General features: G+C 49.7%; 1 protein-coding gene across 3 annotated transcripts in view; it reads right to left on the reverse strand.

Moving 5' to 3' along the window:
- Positions 1-627, reverse strand: part of LOC116955652 (tumor necrosis factor receptor superfamily member 14-like) — a 28,066-nt gene extending 27,439 nt beyond the window's left edge. For 2 of the 3 annotated variants that reach the window (XM_032976863.2, XM_032976862.2), the window contains exon 1: positions 506-627. The gene's annotated coding sequence lies outside the window, so the exon portion shown is untranslated. Of the gene's footprint in view, positions 1-382 lie in introns of all 3 variants that reach the window. The other variant, XM_076053530.1, reaches the window with a different exon arrangement.
- Positions 628-16,510: the final 15,883 nt, after the last annotated feature.

Below are 16,510 nucleotides of genomic sequence, written 5' to 3' on the forward strand. Positions count from 1 at the left end.
TCGCTTGCTTGCTCACTTAAGCACATTGCGTGCGGGTTAACATTAAGTCTGGAAGAGCAAAACACTTTTTTTTTAAAACAAAAATCATGAATCCCAGATGTTTATGTAACAGAACCGAGGTCGATCTCGCAACTGCGTAATGTTTGTACCCCGAACCCTTAAGTTAGGAGAGAGGAGTTATAGTATTCGGTATCAGCTCACGCTGCAGAAGAGCCACACAACCCGACAACAGCCAAACCCTCGTAGCTTACAGCCTTCATCAGACTCCTTGGTGACGAAGTGCTATTGTTAGCGAGCACCTATTGAGGTCCGGGCGAATGCACTGGCGGTGGTGGCCAGAAGCAACCGCGTCTAGCCCAGCCGCCGCGTCTCTCTCTCTCACCCCTGTGATGATGTATTACTCGCCAAGCAAAGTTGGTAGTCATTTCACACACAAGCGCCGAGGGGCTGTTGAAACGACGCAGAGGCACAGCAGCAGCAGCGGCGACAACAAGGCCCATCTCACCTCCAACACAGACAACCGCTGGGAGAGTGAAATCCGCGGTATTTGCGTCCTCCCCTCCACGACCGCCCGCGTTTTGGTCGCGATGGGGGTGATGTCAGAGTAGGCAGGGCCACAAAGTAGGCAGGGCCACAAAGTAGGCAGGGCCACAAAGTAGGCAGGGCCACAAAGTAGGCAGGGCCACAAGAGTGGGCAGGGCCACAAGAGTGGGCAGGGCCTCACAGTGGGCAGAGTTACAGAGTGGGCAGGGCCTCACAGTGGGCAGGGCCACACAGTGGGCAGAGTTACAGAGTGGGCAGGGCCACACAGTGGGCAGGGCCACACAGTGGGCAGAGTTACAGAGTGGGCAGAGTTACAGAGTGGGCAGGGCCACACAGTGGGCAGGGCCTCACAGTGGGCAGAGTTACAGAGTGGGCAGGGCCACACAGTGGGCAGGGCCACACAGTGGGCAGAGTTACAGAGTGGGCAGGGCCACACAGTGGGCAGAGTTACAGAGTGGGCAGAGTTACAGAGTGGGCAGAGTTACAGAGAGAGTGGGCAGATCACAGAGGTGGCAGAGCGACAAAGTGGACAGGGCCACACAGTGGGCAGAGTTGCAGAGTGGACAGAGTTAGAGAGTGGGCAGAGGCACAGAGGGGGCAGAGTCACAAAGTGTGCAGGGCCACAAAGTGGGTAGAGTTACAGAGTGGGCAGAGTTACAGAGGTGGCAGTAGGGGCCTGCGGGGACGGGCCGCAACACTGCACGGCTCCTGTAGTGACCAAACTTTGTACGGACCGGTTCTCGCTTAGCGAGCAAGATAGCTTCCGCGAAAATTGCCCGAAAAGCGAAAACTCGTTAAATGATCATCGTTTTCCCATTGATTCCGTCCCATATTAAAAGCTGAGCTACGTATCGGCCCCAACATTTTCCATTCTTGAACAACTTTTTAAACGTGCGAAATTTAAAGTGTAATTTACTTTAAGCTTTCGTTACTGCAGGAATTCATATTCTTTGGGTCTTTCGGTAAAGTCACGTAGATAGGTTCAAAGAAAAAAAAAGAAAAAACTACGTTTCGATTGCAACACAAGCGGTCGTCATCAGAAACGTAGTTTTTGGTTTTGTTATTTTCTTTGAACCTATCTACGTGACTTTACCAAAAGACCCAAAGAATATAAAATATAATTTAAAAATGAAGTAATTAAAACACCAAATGCAACACCACACATGAAGGACCACAGTGCAAGATACCCTTATAGCCTGTTTGAGAGGAGACCTGATGGCTCATTGGGACATTCTGTCTACAGGAAACCCACCCACACAGATTCCTACTTGAAACCTGATTCCCACCACCACCCGACTCAAAATAATTATCTCATCAAAACGTTATACCACAGGGCTCATTGCATTTCGGACCAACACCACCTGGCCAGTGAATTAAAACACGTACATCTGTCCCTCAAGAGAAACGGATACTCTGACCGTACCATCCGCAAAGCTGTTTCTCCCTCCATACAGAAACAACGACTTGATACTCTGGTCAAAACCATCACACTACCATATATAGCAGGCGTTACTAAAAAGATCTCCAAAATTCGAAACAAACACAAGATCCTGGTCCGGTTCAATACAGTACACAAAATCCGTGACCTGATCCCATCCGTGAAGGATGTCATTCCTGATTTACAGTACCCCGGGGTTTACAAATTGAGCTGCACTTGTGGTGATTGCTATATCGGGGAGACGAAACGACATGTCTCTGACCGAATTCGCGAGCACAAATCAGATTTGAAACACGGCAGAACGAATTCTTCTGCCGTAGCTGATCATTGTTTCAACGCTGTGGGTGATCACGATATAATTTTATCCGATACCAAGGTCCTATGCAAACCGACAGAGGCAATTCAGATTTACAAACACAGACACAATTTCAACCGAGAAGATGGTTTCAAATTAAGCAACCATTGGAAAGATGTTCTAAATCGAACCAAACATTAAACTAATTTCAATGGTACAGTATATTTATTTCAAATAGTGGCACTCCAAACTTCCAAAGTCGTGATTTTTGTTGTTTTATTTTTTACCTACGTGACTTTACCTAATAGAACCAATGAGTATGGATCCTTGCAGGCACGAAAGCTTCAAATTTAAATTTCAATGGTACAGTATATTTATTCTAGTAGTGGTATTCCAAACTCCCAGGGTGGTGTATTATCATCTTGTGCTAATTCCAAGCTTTGTCAGTGGTGCGTTTCATGATAATTTCCTTTGTCAGGGCGTTTGCTGTTTGCCCCCTCACGGCTTAAAGGGAGGCGACCAGCAGCTTGGCTTTCTTCACTCCAACGCTGTCCGCTGGACAGGTTGGTCCCTTCACTTGATAAAGGCCGCTTGTGTTGTGGCCGAAACGTCGTGATTTTTGTTTTATTAATTTTTTACCTACGTGACTTTACCGAATAGAACCAAAGAGTATGGAACCTTAATAGACTTTTGAGGCAAGTGCTATTAGCGAGCACCTATGAAGGCCGCCATGGCACACGAGGGGGGGGGGGTGGCCAACACCACGCCCGGCCGCCTTTGTCTCCCTATTGGCGATGTATCCACATCACACCAGGTACTCATTTTCGGCTGAGTTGACCTAGGGGAGGCCCAGGACCGGTTCTGATCATCGTCACTGGTGTTGACAGTGAGCAGGAATTGAACTCGGGTCGCTGGGTTCAAAGCGTAGCGTGCTAACCGCTACACTATCGCTGCTCCTATGAAGACACATACTCACACATGTACGAGCACACGTGTTGTTCTCTACTCCACAAGCTTCTCTCTCCATCTCTCACTGTAATTATCATCATGGTCTCTCCACTCGATGAATACCAATGTAACGACGATGTCTCTACCCTGCGTGTGTACTCTGATCCAGGTGTGTTTCTTCAACAATATATTTTATATATTTTTGTTCAAGAAAAAAATGTTTCCCTTGTTGAACATTGGTTTTTGTTTTGTATTTGGCACGATTACGCTGCGGTCTTCATTAAACTCTGCCATAATTTCCTGCAATTATTTGATCCATTGGTTGGTGTGGAATGGATACAATTCACCTGGTTTCTAGTTGAAAGTGGTGGTGCAGAAACATAACCAACATAAACAACTCAATGCTTTGCGTGTTAATGACAACACTGTGTTTGTGACTCAGCATATGTGACCCAGTGTGTGTGTGGCCCAGTGTGTACAGTGAGGGAAAAAAGTATTTGATCCCCTGCTGATTATGTACGTTTGCCCACTGACAAAGAAATGATCAGTCTATAATTTTAATGGTAGGTTTATTTGAAGAGTGAGAGACAGAATAAACAAGAAAATCCAGAAAAACGCATGTAAAAAATGTTATAAATTGATTTGCATTTTAAAGAGGGAAATAAGTATTTGACCCCCTCCAAATCAGAAAGATTTCTGGCTCCCAGGTGTCTTTTATACAGGTAACGAGCTGAGATTAGGAGCACACTCTTAAAGGGAGTGCTTCTAATCTCAGCTTGTTACCTGTATAAAAGACACCTGTCCACAGAAGCAATCAATCAATCAGATTCCAAAATCTCCACCATGGCCAAGACCAAAGAGCTCTCCAAGGATGTCAGGGACAAGATTGTAGACCTACAAAATGCTGGAATGGGCGACAAGAGCATTGCCAAGCAGCTTGGTAAGAAGGTGACAACAGTTGGTGCGATTATTCGCAAATGGAAGAAACACAAAAGAACTGTCAATCTCCCTCGGCCTGGGGCTACATGCAAGATCTCACCTCGTGGAGTTGCAATGATCATGAGAACGGTGCAGAATCAGCCCAGAACTACACGGGAGGATCTTGTCAATGATCTCAAGGCAGCTGGGACCATAATCACGAAGAAAACAATTGGTAACACACTACGCCGTGAAGGACTGAAATCCTGCAGCGCCCGCAAGGTCCCCCTGCTCAAGAAAGCACATATACATGCCCGTCTGAAGTTTGCGAATGGACATCTGAATGATTCAGAGGACAACTGGGTGAAAGTGTTGTGGTCAGATGAGACCAAAATGGAGCTCTTTGGCATCATGACCCCAAGAACACCATCCCCACCGTCAAACATGGAGGTGGAAACATTATGCTTTGGGGGTGTTTTTCTGCTAAAGGAAAAGGACAACTTCACCGCATCAAAGGGATGATGGACGGGGCATGTACCATCAAATCTTGGGTGAGAACCTCCTTCCCTCAGCCAGGGTATTGAAAATGGGTCGTGGATGGGTATTCCAGCATGACAATGACCCAAAACACACGGCCAAGGCAACAAAGGAGTGGCTCAAGAAGAAGCACATTAAGGTCCTGTAGTGGCCTAGCCAGTCTCCAGACCTTAATCCCATAGAAACTCTGTGGAGGGAGCTGAAGGTTCGAGTTGCCAAACGTCAGCCTCGAAACCTTAATGACTTGGAGAAGATCTGCAAAGAGGAGTGGGACAAAATCCCTCCTGAGATGTGTGCAAACCTGGTGGCCAACTACAATAAACGTCTGACCTCTGTGATTGCCAACAAGGGTTTTGCCACCAAGTACTAAGTCATGTTTTGCAGAGGGGTCAAATACTTATTTCCCTCATTAAAATGCAAATCAATTTATAACATTTTTGACATGCGTTTTTCTGGATTTTTTTTGTTGCTATTCTGTCTCTCACTGTTCAAATAAACCTACCATTAAAATTATAGACTGACCATTTCTTCGTGATTGGGCAAACGTACAAAATCAGCAGGGGATCAAATACTTTTTTCCCTCACTGTATGTGTGACCCTGAGGAGCGGTAGTGTAGCGGTTAGCATGCTGCGCTACAAAACAGATGGTCCTGGTTCGATTCTCGCCCACCGCCAACACCAGTGACGATTATTATCTGAACCGGTCGTGGGCCTCCACTTATAGGTCGACGCAGCCCCAAATGAGTACGAGGTGCGGTGTGTAAACACGTTCAATCGGGAGACAAACGCGGTCGGGCATGGTGCTGGCCACCCACCCACTCGTGTTCTGTGCCGGCTTCCATAGGTGCTCGCTAACCACAGTGGACATGCACACACACCTGGTACAAAGACATAGACAAATATCCTCCATATAGCTCTATTTTTTCCTGCCTCAGCAGCTCTCCCGCTTTATTTTTTTCACCTGATGACGATTGCTTGTGTAGTGCTTCAATTAAGACATACACACCACATGAGTTGAGGCGAGCCTTTATTTAACACTTCCCTTACGGGACGGGTTCTATAATTGGTGTAACATCACTGCCCCTGTGCAACACTGTGCAACCCCCTTACACACGAGGCTATTGAAGATCCCAACCCGACAACGTGACCCGACCCACCGAGTGTTACCCACAATGACGACCCCTTTACTGTAGCACGCTGCCCTTTTATCCCCCTAGAGGACCTTCTCCCCCCGCCCTCTAGCTACGCCTTTCTTCTGGTCCAACGCCGCAGCAGTCTCTCTCCCTTAATGACCCGAATGACGGGATGTACCGGAGTTCCACTAGGCTCGCTCCCCTGATTACCCGAATGACAGGATGTACTGGCATTACACTACCCCCCCCCCCCTTTTACAAAAGACAGCCGACCCTGGCTGTAACAAACCTACAATGATAACAGGTATAGAACGTAATCCGGCGGTAGTAGGACTTGTCGCTCCAGTGAACATGAGAGTCACTTTAAATGGCTGGTTTTCAAGCGTGTCCTTGTCGCTGGTCCTCCAGGGACAGGTAGAAGTGGTCCTGATGGGTTGGTCTTCTCCGGAGGATGGCAAGGATGAGGAGACATCGGAGGCAGTCCGCCTCTTGCAGGAGGAGCCGGTCGCTCCGGGGTTCTTTAGCACTGGGATCCTGTGGGTAGAGAGTCCGCAGATGCCTGAGGGACAACGTCCCCTAGTTCATGGCCCGGCTAACCGGGTGTGTGGGGACTGGCCTCCATCCTCTCCCCGCCGCGCTGACGCCGAACGGGTCTCTGGCCTCGCCGCCTCCGCGCCCTCTCTGTGGGGCATGGCTCGTGGTTGGCTCCTCACCACTTCGGGTTAACCCACACACTCCTCACGTAACCCACCACCACCCACGCTGCGGGGCTGCGGAAGCGCGCACAACCGGACCTGCTGCCCACCACGTGTACGCGATAAAAATGGCTGTATGAATAAGCACCTGCGTACTCGTGTACCACGTGGCGCAGCTCCACACACGCAATCACAACGGCACAAGCACCACGTGCAACGGCGAATTAATGATGGCAAGATTCGCGCGTTAATTCCCAGGGCAACGGCACACTATTGATGACAATACACGCGTGTTAATCCCAGAGCAAACGCGCATGGGCGAGCGCAAACGTGGGTACAGGTGCTCGCGTTAATGAGGATATTCGCGCGCTAATTCCCAGCACCACGTTCGAGCTATTTATGACAATATTCACGCGTTAATCCGCTGTGCAAACATTTACTGCGAGCGCGAGCCCGCGGGCGTAGTTAATTAATTACTCCCCACGTGGCACCTGTACACACCCACTCGAATTACGTACACGCGGACACCCTTAATGCGAGCGTCGCAGCGTAAAAACACTGCGTAAAACACGCGGGGTAAATGCACACGCGAGCGCGGGCATCGGGTACGTCGGCGATCGCGTTGCGGATAATATTCAGCCTTAATACGTTGTGCCAACACACGCAGCGGGCGCGAGCACGTGGACATAGACGCAGGGCAGCTTATTCACTGAATACCCGCGCGCGCTTTCCACGTACGCACACTCACGCCACACCTACGCTTTTTCCACACAAAGAAACCACACAATGTCGGTATTCTATGCTAGAGTTTATTCCCGGCGTGACTGCAAGTAAATACTACGTGACCCGGAGCCGAAGCCACCCAGCGAGCAGCGTCTCACCTCGATGTTCCCAACCCTCCTCGCATTTCTCGAATTAAGTCCTTGTGGAGTCCTCACGCTGTCCCTCACTCCTCTTACGTACTCACGATTTTTCACGGCCGTGTTGAGAGTCGGAGAGACGAGGGTGCGCGGATAAAAAGGTTTGAGTCGCGACGCATGCACGAACCAGCGCCTGCGACCGATCTGAATGCATACACTCTGCGGGCTTGCTACCTCAATGATTGTGATGGGACCCTGCCAGGGCTTGTACAATTTTGGGGATATACCTACATGAACTTGGGGGCAATGTAGCCATGCCTTATCACCCGGCTCCCATTTAGTTCCGCTTGCCTTCGGCCCAAATTTCCCTGAGAGGCCTCTCTAGCCTCTCACAAGCACTTGAGGGTAAGGCGCATGGGGTCGATGAGTTTACTCTTTCCCAGGTCAGGGTTCAATTGAACCTCGATGGGTGGATCATACTCCCTCCCATACATGAGAAAAAATGTCGAGAAGCCGGTGGATGCGTGTGGGGCCAATCTGTACGCAGCGAGGACACCAGGAATGTGCAGGTCCCAGTCAGACTGATCTTCAGTGACCTGGTGACACAGCATGGATGTTAGCATCCTGTGTAAGCGTTCCACCATACCATCGGTCTGCGGGTGATAAGGTGAGGTACGTACTTTTTTGTGCCCAATAGGCCGCACATTTCCTTGAGTAATTTAGAAGAGAAATTTTTCCCTTGGTCTCTGCGGAGGCGTTCCGGGGCTCCTTTATCCAGAACATACCATGTAAGAAAGCACCAGTAATGGTAGCAGCTGACTGGTCCGGCACGGGCCAGGCCATCGACCACCACGAAAGGTACTCGACGCCCACTAGTAAGTATTTATTACCCCTTGGGGTGGTGGGAAATGGGCCGAGCATGTCAAGTGCCACGAGCTCGTTGACCCGGGATACACGGATTGATTTAAATGGAGGGCAGGCCACTTTCGGCGGCGGTTTCCAGCGAGCACATTACGTGCATCCCTTCAACACATCTTGTACGTCTGCCGCCATACCCGGCCAAAAAAAATGTAGGCGGAACGTAGATAAAGTCTGTTGGACGCCGAGATGCATTACGCGATTCATGCATTACCCATATCAGCTTCTCCCGCAAGACGGTTGGAACCACTATGTTGTACTGTAGCAACTCTGCGTCCCATTTCATTAGCAGGCCTCCTGAGATGATCACCGAAGAGCAGACTCGTCGGTTTTCCTCTGCCTTGGAGTTGTTAATACGGCGTCTAATTTTAAAGAGCGAGGCGTTCTCCATCTGGAGTCATCCCCACTCAGCATTAGAGAGGCCGAGCGTACAATCCCGCATGTCGGGCACGTCTGTGTGTGCAGCAGCAGCTGCCACAACGACAGTCCGGGGTGGTACTGTGTCAGCGGGTTTGCATAGTCCCGCGCCCGAAATGCACGCACAGTTGTCACTGGGTGGCAATCGTGACAGGGCGTCAGCATTTGTGTAGTCCTGAAGGACTTCGAGCCAGCGTGAGAGTTGACCTGATGGCTGTTCGACGCGCAGCGCATACTACAAGGCTGCATGGTCCGAGCGTACAGTGAATTTGCATCCATAAAGGTACGGACGGTACTGCTGGATAAAAAAAAACTATAGCCAGCAATTCTCGGCGTGTAACGCAGTAGCGCTGTTCCGCAACCACCCGCTCGACGCCGTCCACACCTGTGATAATAGAGCGCCTATGCCAGTGTTACTGGTGTTTGTGTCCGGAATGAAGGGGAGAAAAACATTGGGGTACTGAAGGGGTGGCGCATTGGCCAGGCTATCGCGCAGTTTGGCAAATGCAGCCTCCTACTCCTCCCCCTACCGAAATTTCTGTCCCTTGGTCATGAGGACATGGAGCGGCTTAGCGATTGTAGCGAATCCGGGGACAAAACGTCTGTACGACGCGAATCCAACAAAACTGTGCACCTCACCCACTGATGTGGGGGTTGGCCATGTGCGTACGCACATAGTTTTGTCAGGGTCCGTCGATATCCCCGATTCGCTGACAATGTGGCCGAGGTACTGGACAGACCTTTGCAACAGGTGGCATTTCTGCGGTTTAAAATTTTAATTTTGCGGCCCGTATTTCGAGAAAAAACACGTTCAACCTTCCTAGGTGTTCCTTGAACGTACGGCTGAATACAATGACGTCGTCAAAGGTAGATCAGGCACGCATCTCATTGTAGTCCCGCCAACACCAATTCCATCCAATTTTTAGAAGATTGCTGGGGCCGAGTTTAATCTCATCGGGAGCCGGTTAAATTTGAAAAGGTCCTTGTGGTGTGCGGAACACGGTCTTAGGCTGGGAGCTGCCGTCGAGAGGTAACTGCCGGAACCCTGACAGTAAATCAAGGGTGAAGAATAACTTTGCCCCCGACAAAGCGTCTAGCGAGTCATCCATCCGCGGGAGCGGGTAAGCATCTGCTATGGAAACTTTGTTAAGTTTCCGGAAATCAACACAAAAGCGTAGATTCCCATCTTGTTTTTTTAACAAGCACAATGAGGGCCCCCCACGGGCTGTTTGACGGGGAGATAATTTCGGCGGCCAACATCTCGTCAACCTCACAGCGCATATGGTCCTTCTCTCTAGGGCTTAATCTGTAGGGATTTTGCCGAATGGGTGCGGAATCTCCTGTCTCGATATGATGGTGTAACAGAGGTGTGCAGCCAATGTCAAATTTAGATTTACTGAAAACATCGGCGAACTTTCGATTTAATGCTTTTGTGACTGCAAGGATTCATCTTCTTTGGTTCTTTCGGTAAAGTCACGTAGAATGAGAATAAAATAATAAATTGATAAAATAAAATAACACAATAAAATTCTCACGACGTTGTGAGAAAAATTATCACGACGTTGTGAGAATTTTATTGCGTTATTTTATTTTATCAATTTATTATTTTATTCTCATTCTACGTGACTTTACCGAAAGAACCAAAGAACATCGGCGAACTCTTCCAGAAGCACATGCAAGTCAAGCTTCTGTTCAGGTGACAAATCTTTGCTCTCTGTGCAAAGTGCATCAAACCATGCCAAATCATGTTGCTCAATCTGCCCAGCAGCTGCCACGATGGCTGCATTCCCGCTAGTTTAGAAATCACAAGACGCGGTCGACGCATGAGCTAAAACAAAACCATCTTGTATGATTGACGCGACCGAACTGGTATTTAAAACCTGGATAAATGCGTCTTGATTATTTGCCACCAAGGTCTGCGCAAACAATAAGGTTTCGCCCCAAGCCGCCTTGTTGGAAGGAACCAACAACATCCCTTCCTTTGAATTTTTCCTATCAAGTTGTTTCTTTAACCGCAGGGGAATTAACATTTGTGCGCCGGGGGGATTTTAACGGTACGGCTGGCCATTGCTGGAACGGCAATAACGCGGCGACCCAAGGCGTGTAATTGCGCGGGACCCCACGACCACCCTTCTTCACCCGTAACAGCGCGGCCCACACGTGACGCATCCCAACATGGCCCGACGATCCGCGACCCCGAACCCGATGCATGAGGTGGGTGGTTTGGCTGTGTGTGGGGTGCACCGCGACTTACCTGTGGGCCCCGATGAGAGGAGGAGGGTCGGTTGTAGAACTGCGGCGTCGTAGGAGGTCTTGGTTGTGGAGCGCGGCAGCCGATGGAGACGTGTCCTGGCAGGGCGCATTTAAAGCACACCGCCGGTCCATCCCTCTGGTGACGAGAAGGATCCCTTGGACGTCCACGATCGTCGTGTAGACTCGCCTCGGCACTCCTTCCCCTACCCTCGGAGAAGGAAGCTTATGCTCCTGGAGATGATCCGTCTTCCCTAATGGCTAGGACTCCTGCAGCCACGTCGGAGCGTTGCTGAATGCTGAAGCGTGCCTCCAGGCACCGCGCGATCCTGAGCGAGACGCCGCTTGCGGAAGGCAAGCGGCGTCACGGCCTCTCCTCGCTTCCGCATGGCGAACTTGTGGCACTTGTGAGACTGAGGAGCGTAGATGAGCGTCATCTGGGCCAGGACTTGTGGCAGGGAGGTCTTGTCCTCTTCAGGAATAGCGTCGAAGGCCGCCAGAGCGTCGTCGTCCAACACTGTGGGCAGCACACGTAGCGCCTCCTCCTCAGTCCAATTTGCTAACTTGTAGGCGGCGGCAAAACGGCGTCGAAAAGCTTCCCAATCGCCGCCAGGAGTTGTGAATTCTTTTGACGAAGGGCAGCCTCTTCTTCAATGCAAGATCTGTGTGTTGAATTATAATGTTCTTCTTTCTTGAATGTCAGGTGTGGTAGGGCTTTGACCACGTGTAGAACAATGATGCTCTTCCTTCAATGTCCGACGTATAGACGTGTCTTCACCATAATTATTTACTGGCTTATTGATTTAGTCACTTTTCTGTTTAGCTCGTGTCATGCATGGCACGTGCCCTTTTAGCGCAGTTTGGTGCAATGCCTTTACTTCTGCAGTAGGCACACATGTGTTCTCTTTTTCCTCCAATATTTAATCCCTCAACACTCACTTTAAGTGTCCTTAATTTAACTTGCGGTATATATAGGGTCTATATTTGTTGACAACTGAAAATCTTTAATCTGATTTGAGAATCGCCACTGCTTTACCACTATACCTCTTGAGTGGTTACTCGGCGTTTCAGACGTTCTCGTGCAATGCACGTCTCCTGTCGAGAGCAGCCTTACAAGCACGGGAGCACACGACCAACATAATCGTCAGGGTTGCCCCTGGCTCTCTGCCCCCCTCAGCGCTATCTGGACCCAAGTGCCCTGGCCCTACTCTTCTCTTCTCTTCTCCTCCTTCTGAAACGTAGCCCAGTAGTGCATACGAATAAATAATTGATTTCTTATCGGATTAATGCCACCTCGAAAACTTGGCCATCAATCCATCCTAATTTTTTGGAGATAACGGTAGTTTATGTATGTTTTCCCTCGAGTTCCAGATCTCGTAAATTTAATTTTGGCCTCCCCAGCTTGGCCAAAAAAAAATCACAAATCTCGACTGAGCAACCACTCTGCATCTCACAACCTCACTTGCATCCCACTGGGATTTTTGCACACATCATTGATATACGGTGCTTTTTCTGGAATATTTTTCTGTTTTTTCCTGGACTTTTCTGTTTGCGCAGTCACTTTAAGATGTTTCTTCTTCCTGCTTTTGTTTGTTTGCGGTTGCACCCGATTCAAGAGCCGAATGGCTTACAGGGCTATCTCCATATATATAAAAGGCAAAGTTGTGAATATGTGTGTCTGTTCAAAATGTTTAGCGTACTTCCCGACATGTAACAAACTTGAAATTTGCCATGTGGGTACTTTCTAGACTGTACACCATGCAAAATTAATAAAAATACACTTTCGGTTTTTTTTGGGGGGGGGGGGGAGGAGCTCAATAATGCATTTTTTTTGCACGGCAAGTGAGCTGTGACGTCAAATCTGTCATGTGACCCGCGCATATGGAAGCGTAACGCATTGTAGTGTAGTGGTTAGCGCGCCGCGCTACGAACCCGGTGACCTGAGATCGATTTCCGCTCACGGCCACCACTGGCGACGATTATTTTTACCGGTCCTGGGCCTCCCCTAGGTCGACTCAGCATCAAACGAGTAACAGCTCTGCTGTGTGAACATCGCCACTGGGGAGACAAAGGCGGCGGGCGTGGTGAATCCAAGTCCCGGTCGAAGCCGGGTAGTACAGCTAGTACCAAATAAATGAAACTGAAAACTGAAAACATAGCGGTTAATATTCCACTCCCCATTTCGTTGAGTCAGGCACCCGTGCGATAATTGGTTTCTAAGTGTGTCTCTATGGAGGTGGATATCTCTACACGAATATGGATGTGTCTGTGTATCTACGTACCTATATATATGGAGAGAAATAGCATCGCAGTTAGCATGCTGCGCTCGAAATAGGCGACCCAGGTTCGATTCCCACTCATAGTCAATAGCAGGGACGATTATCTGAACCGTTTCTGGGCCTTTCCAAGATCGATTCAGCCTCAAATGAGTACCTGGTGCAAAGTGTAAACATCGCCACTTGGGCAACAAAGGCTGCCGTGCGTGGTTCTGGCCACCACCCCCTCTTGTGCCATGCAGGCCTTCACAGTTGGTCGCTAACAGAACTTGCCACAACAGTCTGTTCAGGCTTTGTTTTACGTACCGATATGTAACCAGTAACTGGTAACTTGCTTAGTAACCAGTAACTTGCTTAGTTTCCTCTCGGCAAGCCTTCAACACTTCACCTGGCTTCAAGGTGTACCTAACCTCCCACAGGCGTCAAGGCACTATATATCTGTACCATTATTTGCATGTGGACATGTATATATGTATTCTTGGTTCTTTCGGTAAAGTCACGTAGAAGGGAAATAATAAAATAATAAAAATATAAAACAATAAAATTCTCACGACGTTTCGACTGCAACACAAGCAATCAATCATCTTGCTTACAATCAATCATCATCAGGTGATGATGATTGCTTGTGTTGCAGTCGAAACGTCGTGAGAATTTTCTTGTTGTATATTTGTATTCTTTTATTGTTTCCCTTCTACGTGACTTTACCGAAAGAACCAAGAATATGAATCCCTGTAGTCAGGAAAGCTTAAAATCAAATATGTATATATGTGTATATCTCTACAGGGGTGGAGTGCGCACAACCTAAACACGCCCCCTGGCCCCACATACCCACAAATGCCCTCTCCACCCGAGGTCACGTGGCCTTCCCATGGCTCAGGGAGATGGTTCATCTGTGTGAAGACCCTGTGCACGCATCGCTGGTGGCAGGGAAGGTTTTCTACACCGAGGTCCTCCCGTTTGGGCTGAGCCCTCTCATAGAGTTATCTACATGCCTAACAACAGCACTCACTCGCACACCCGACGCATTATAATCAACAATTTAAAGACCAATACGACACAAAGCGTGTAACATGTATTATTTGACTTCGGGTTTGACTGGGCTTAAGAGGAGCTTTCTGGGGTGACTCAACCTGGTGTGCACGGCACGGTGGCACTCGAACCCAAAAGGTATGTGTTCCAATTGAACCCAATGCCTTCCAGTTTTTCCACATACTTCCACTCTCCATCATGCTGCTCCTTCAAGCCTTGTCTCTCCCTCTTCCTGGTATTCACCTGCTCTGGGCCCTTGCTCCCTGATTCGCTATCAATCGAGGAGGGGTCGTGTAGGATTCGCCAGCGCCGATCACATAACACACTCTCCCATTTCATCCCTCCCCTCCTCCCTCAACCACCCGTTAACTGTCAATAATCTCTTGAATTACTCCCAGTGATAAGTGGTCGTTCCAATGGGCTTCGGCACGGCCATTTCCATCTTTATTTTGGGGACCACCTCGTATTCGATCAACATTGAACCTCGTACATTAGGAAAACACATAGGTCTCCAACTAGGAGTGACTTGGCCTAAAACCTTTGTCCGAGGTATGAGTAATGGCAGTCCTAACGTTAACATGTGTCATCACCATTCAGCTTGCCACTCTATAGCCAACACAGGGACCTCTAGACAAATGTTGCTTTGTCCTCGTCGAAATTGTGTACCCATCTTCATTTGCATGGCAGTGATAGCAATTATGGGTATGCACTCATGTTAACATGTTAAAACTGGACCCCCTGGGGCACCTGTCCAGCCCACATTAGCGGTAAAAGTGCAGGATTCAGCATAGGGCCTCGCCCGGTGGTTTATGGCTCCACAGAGCACCCGCAGGCACAAGTTCTCAGCCCCCGTGGACTCTCACGCCTCCAACACACTGGAGCCATAGTCTTGTAGTAGTCATATTGACCGGGGCACCCGTCCACTCTCCTTCGGTGCCCGTGGCCTCGCCAGCACCTGTCTCTCCATCTGAGAAACCAACTTAAGTACACGCAGGTTAAGGGTCTCCGGCTCCTGGTATCGCAGCCGATATGCTAGTGGTACATACCGGCCTTTTGTGGTCGCCGGAGCTGGGTGGTCTTTGCCTCTGCCCTGGCCTCGATGGTGGGGTTGGCACTGCCACAGCCGACGCATGTTTCACCACGTTTCACCGGGGGGATTCCCGCTCTTTTGACCTCTAGCATCCAGCATGAAACCTGGCTCTGCACTTGCAATGGCCCTGTCCAAGGGTGAATGAGCTTGGCACACTGGCCCAGCTTGGGGATCGGATTGTAGAGCCACACGTGCTCCCTAGGCTTAAAGTGCGAGGCCATCACCTGATGCGGGTTGCTGTGCTCCTGCTGCTGGTGTGCCCTCTCGCCCTCCTGCCAAGTGTTTGCACGAACCTCTCGAATGGTGCCAATGCATTGGTGTAAGGGGTGCTCCGCCCCGGGTGATTGCAGTTCCTCTTCGCTGAATAGCAGGTCTGCAAGCATGCAAGCCTCCTCCCCGTACAGGGTCCGGGATGGGGTCTCCCTGGTGGAGGTCTACTGCTTTGTTCGATAAGCGTACAGCACGTAGAGCAGGTGCAGGTCCCAGTTTTGCTAGTTCTCAGTGGCTAGGTGGGACAGCATACTGGCCAAGGTACTGTTGAACTGCTCAACCAGGCTGTTGGTCTCGGGTTGGTTGGCTGTGCTCCATACCTTCTCGATATCCAGGCGGCTGTAAAGGGACTGGAACAGGGCTGACTCGAACTCACTGCCCTGGTTGGTCGCTACACTCCCCAGCATGTCTTATTGCAGAATGTAGGGAATGCGAACGCCTCGGCCACCATCTCTGAGCATTTGTCGGAAATGGCCACGTCGATGGAAAACCAGACGGGTACCCCAACGCTACCATGATGTACTTGTTGCCGTGCCCTGTGGTTAACATTGGCCCCATGAAATCCAACCCAGCTAGCTGGATCTATACAGACACAAGCAGAGGCTGTCGGAGTACGGGTTGTCAGACAGGCTTCTTGCCATGTCGCTGACAGTCCATGCACCCATGTACCTATGCATTCACATCAGCTGCCATTTGCGGCCAAAGGTAGCATCGATGGAGCATGCCTAACGTTCGTTCTGCCCCATTGTGCCCAGCCAATGGGTGGCCGTGGGCCAGCCGCAGTAACTCTGCCTGGCAGCTCTGCAGACGGTGTCTCCTGAGCGACACCCTCTGTCAGTGTCAACCTCGGGAACAGGAACTGCCTAGGGTTCTTGCGAACCTCTGCCTCTCCT

This window comes from Petromyzon marinus, chromosome 61 (genome assembly GCF_048934315.1).
Source record: "Petromyzon marinus isolate PM22_M1 ecotype Great Lakes invasive population chromosome 61, UKy_Petmar_22M1.pri1.0, whole genome shotgun sequence".
NCBI lineage: Eukaryota > Metazoa > Chordata > Hyperoartia > Petromyzontiformes > Petromyzontidae > Petromyzon > Petromyzon marinus.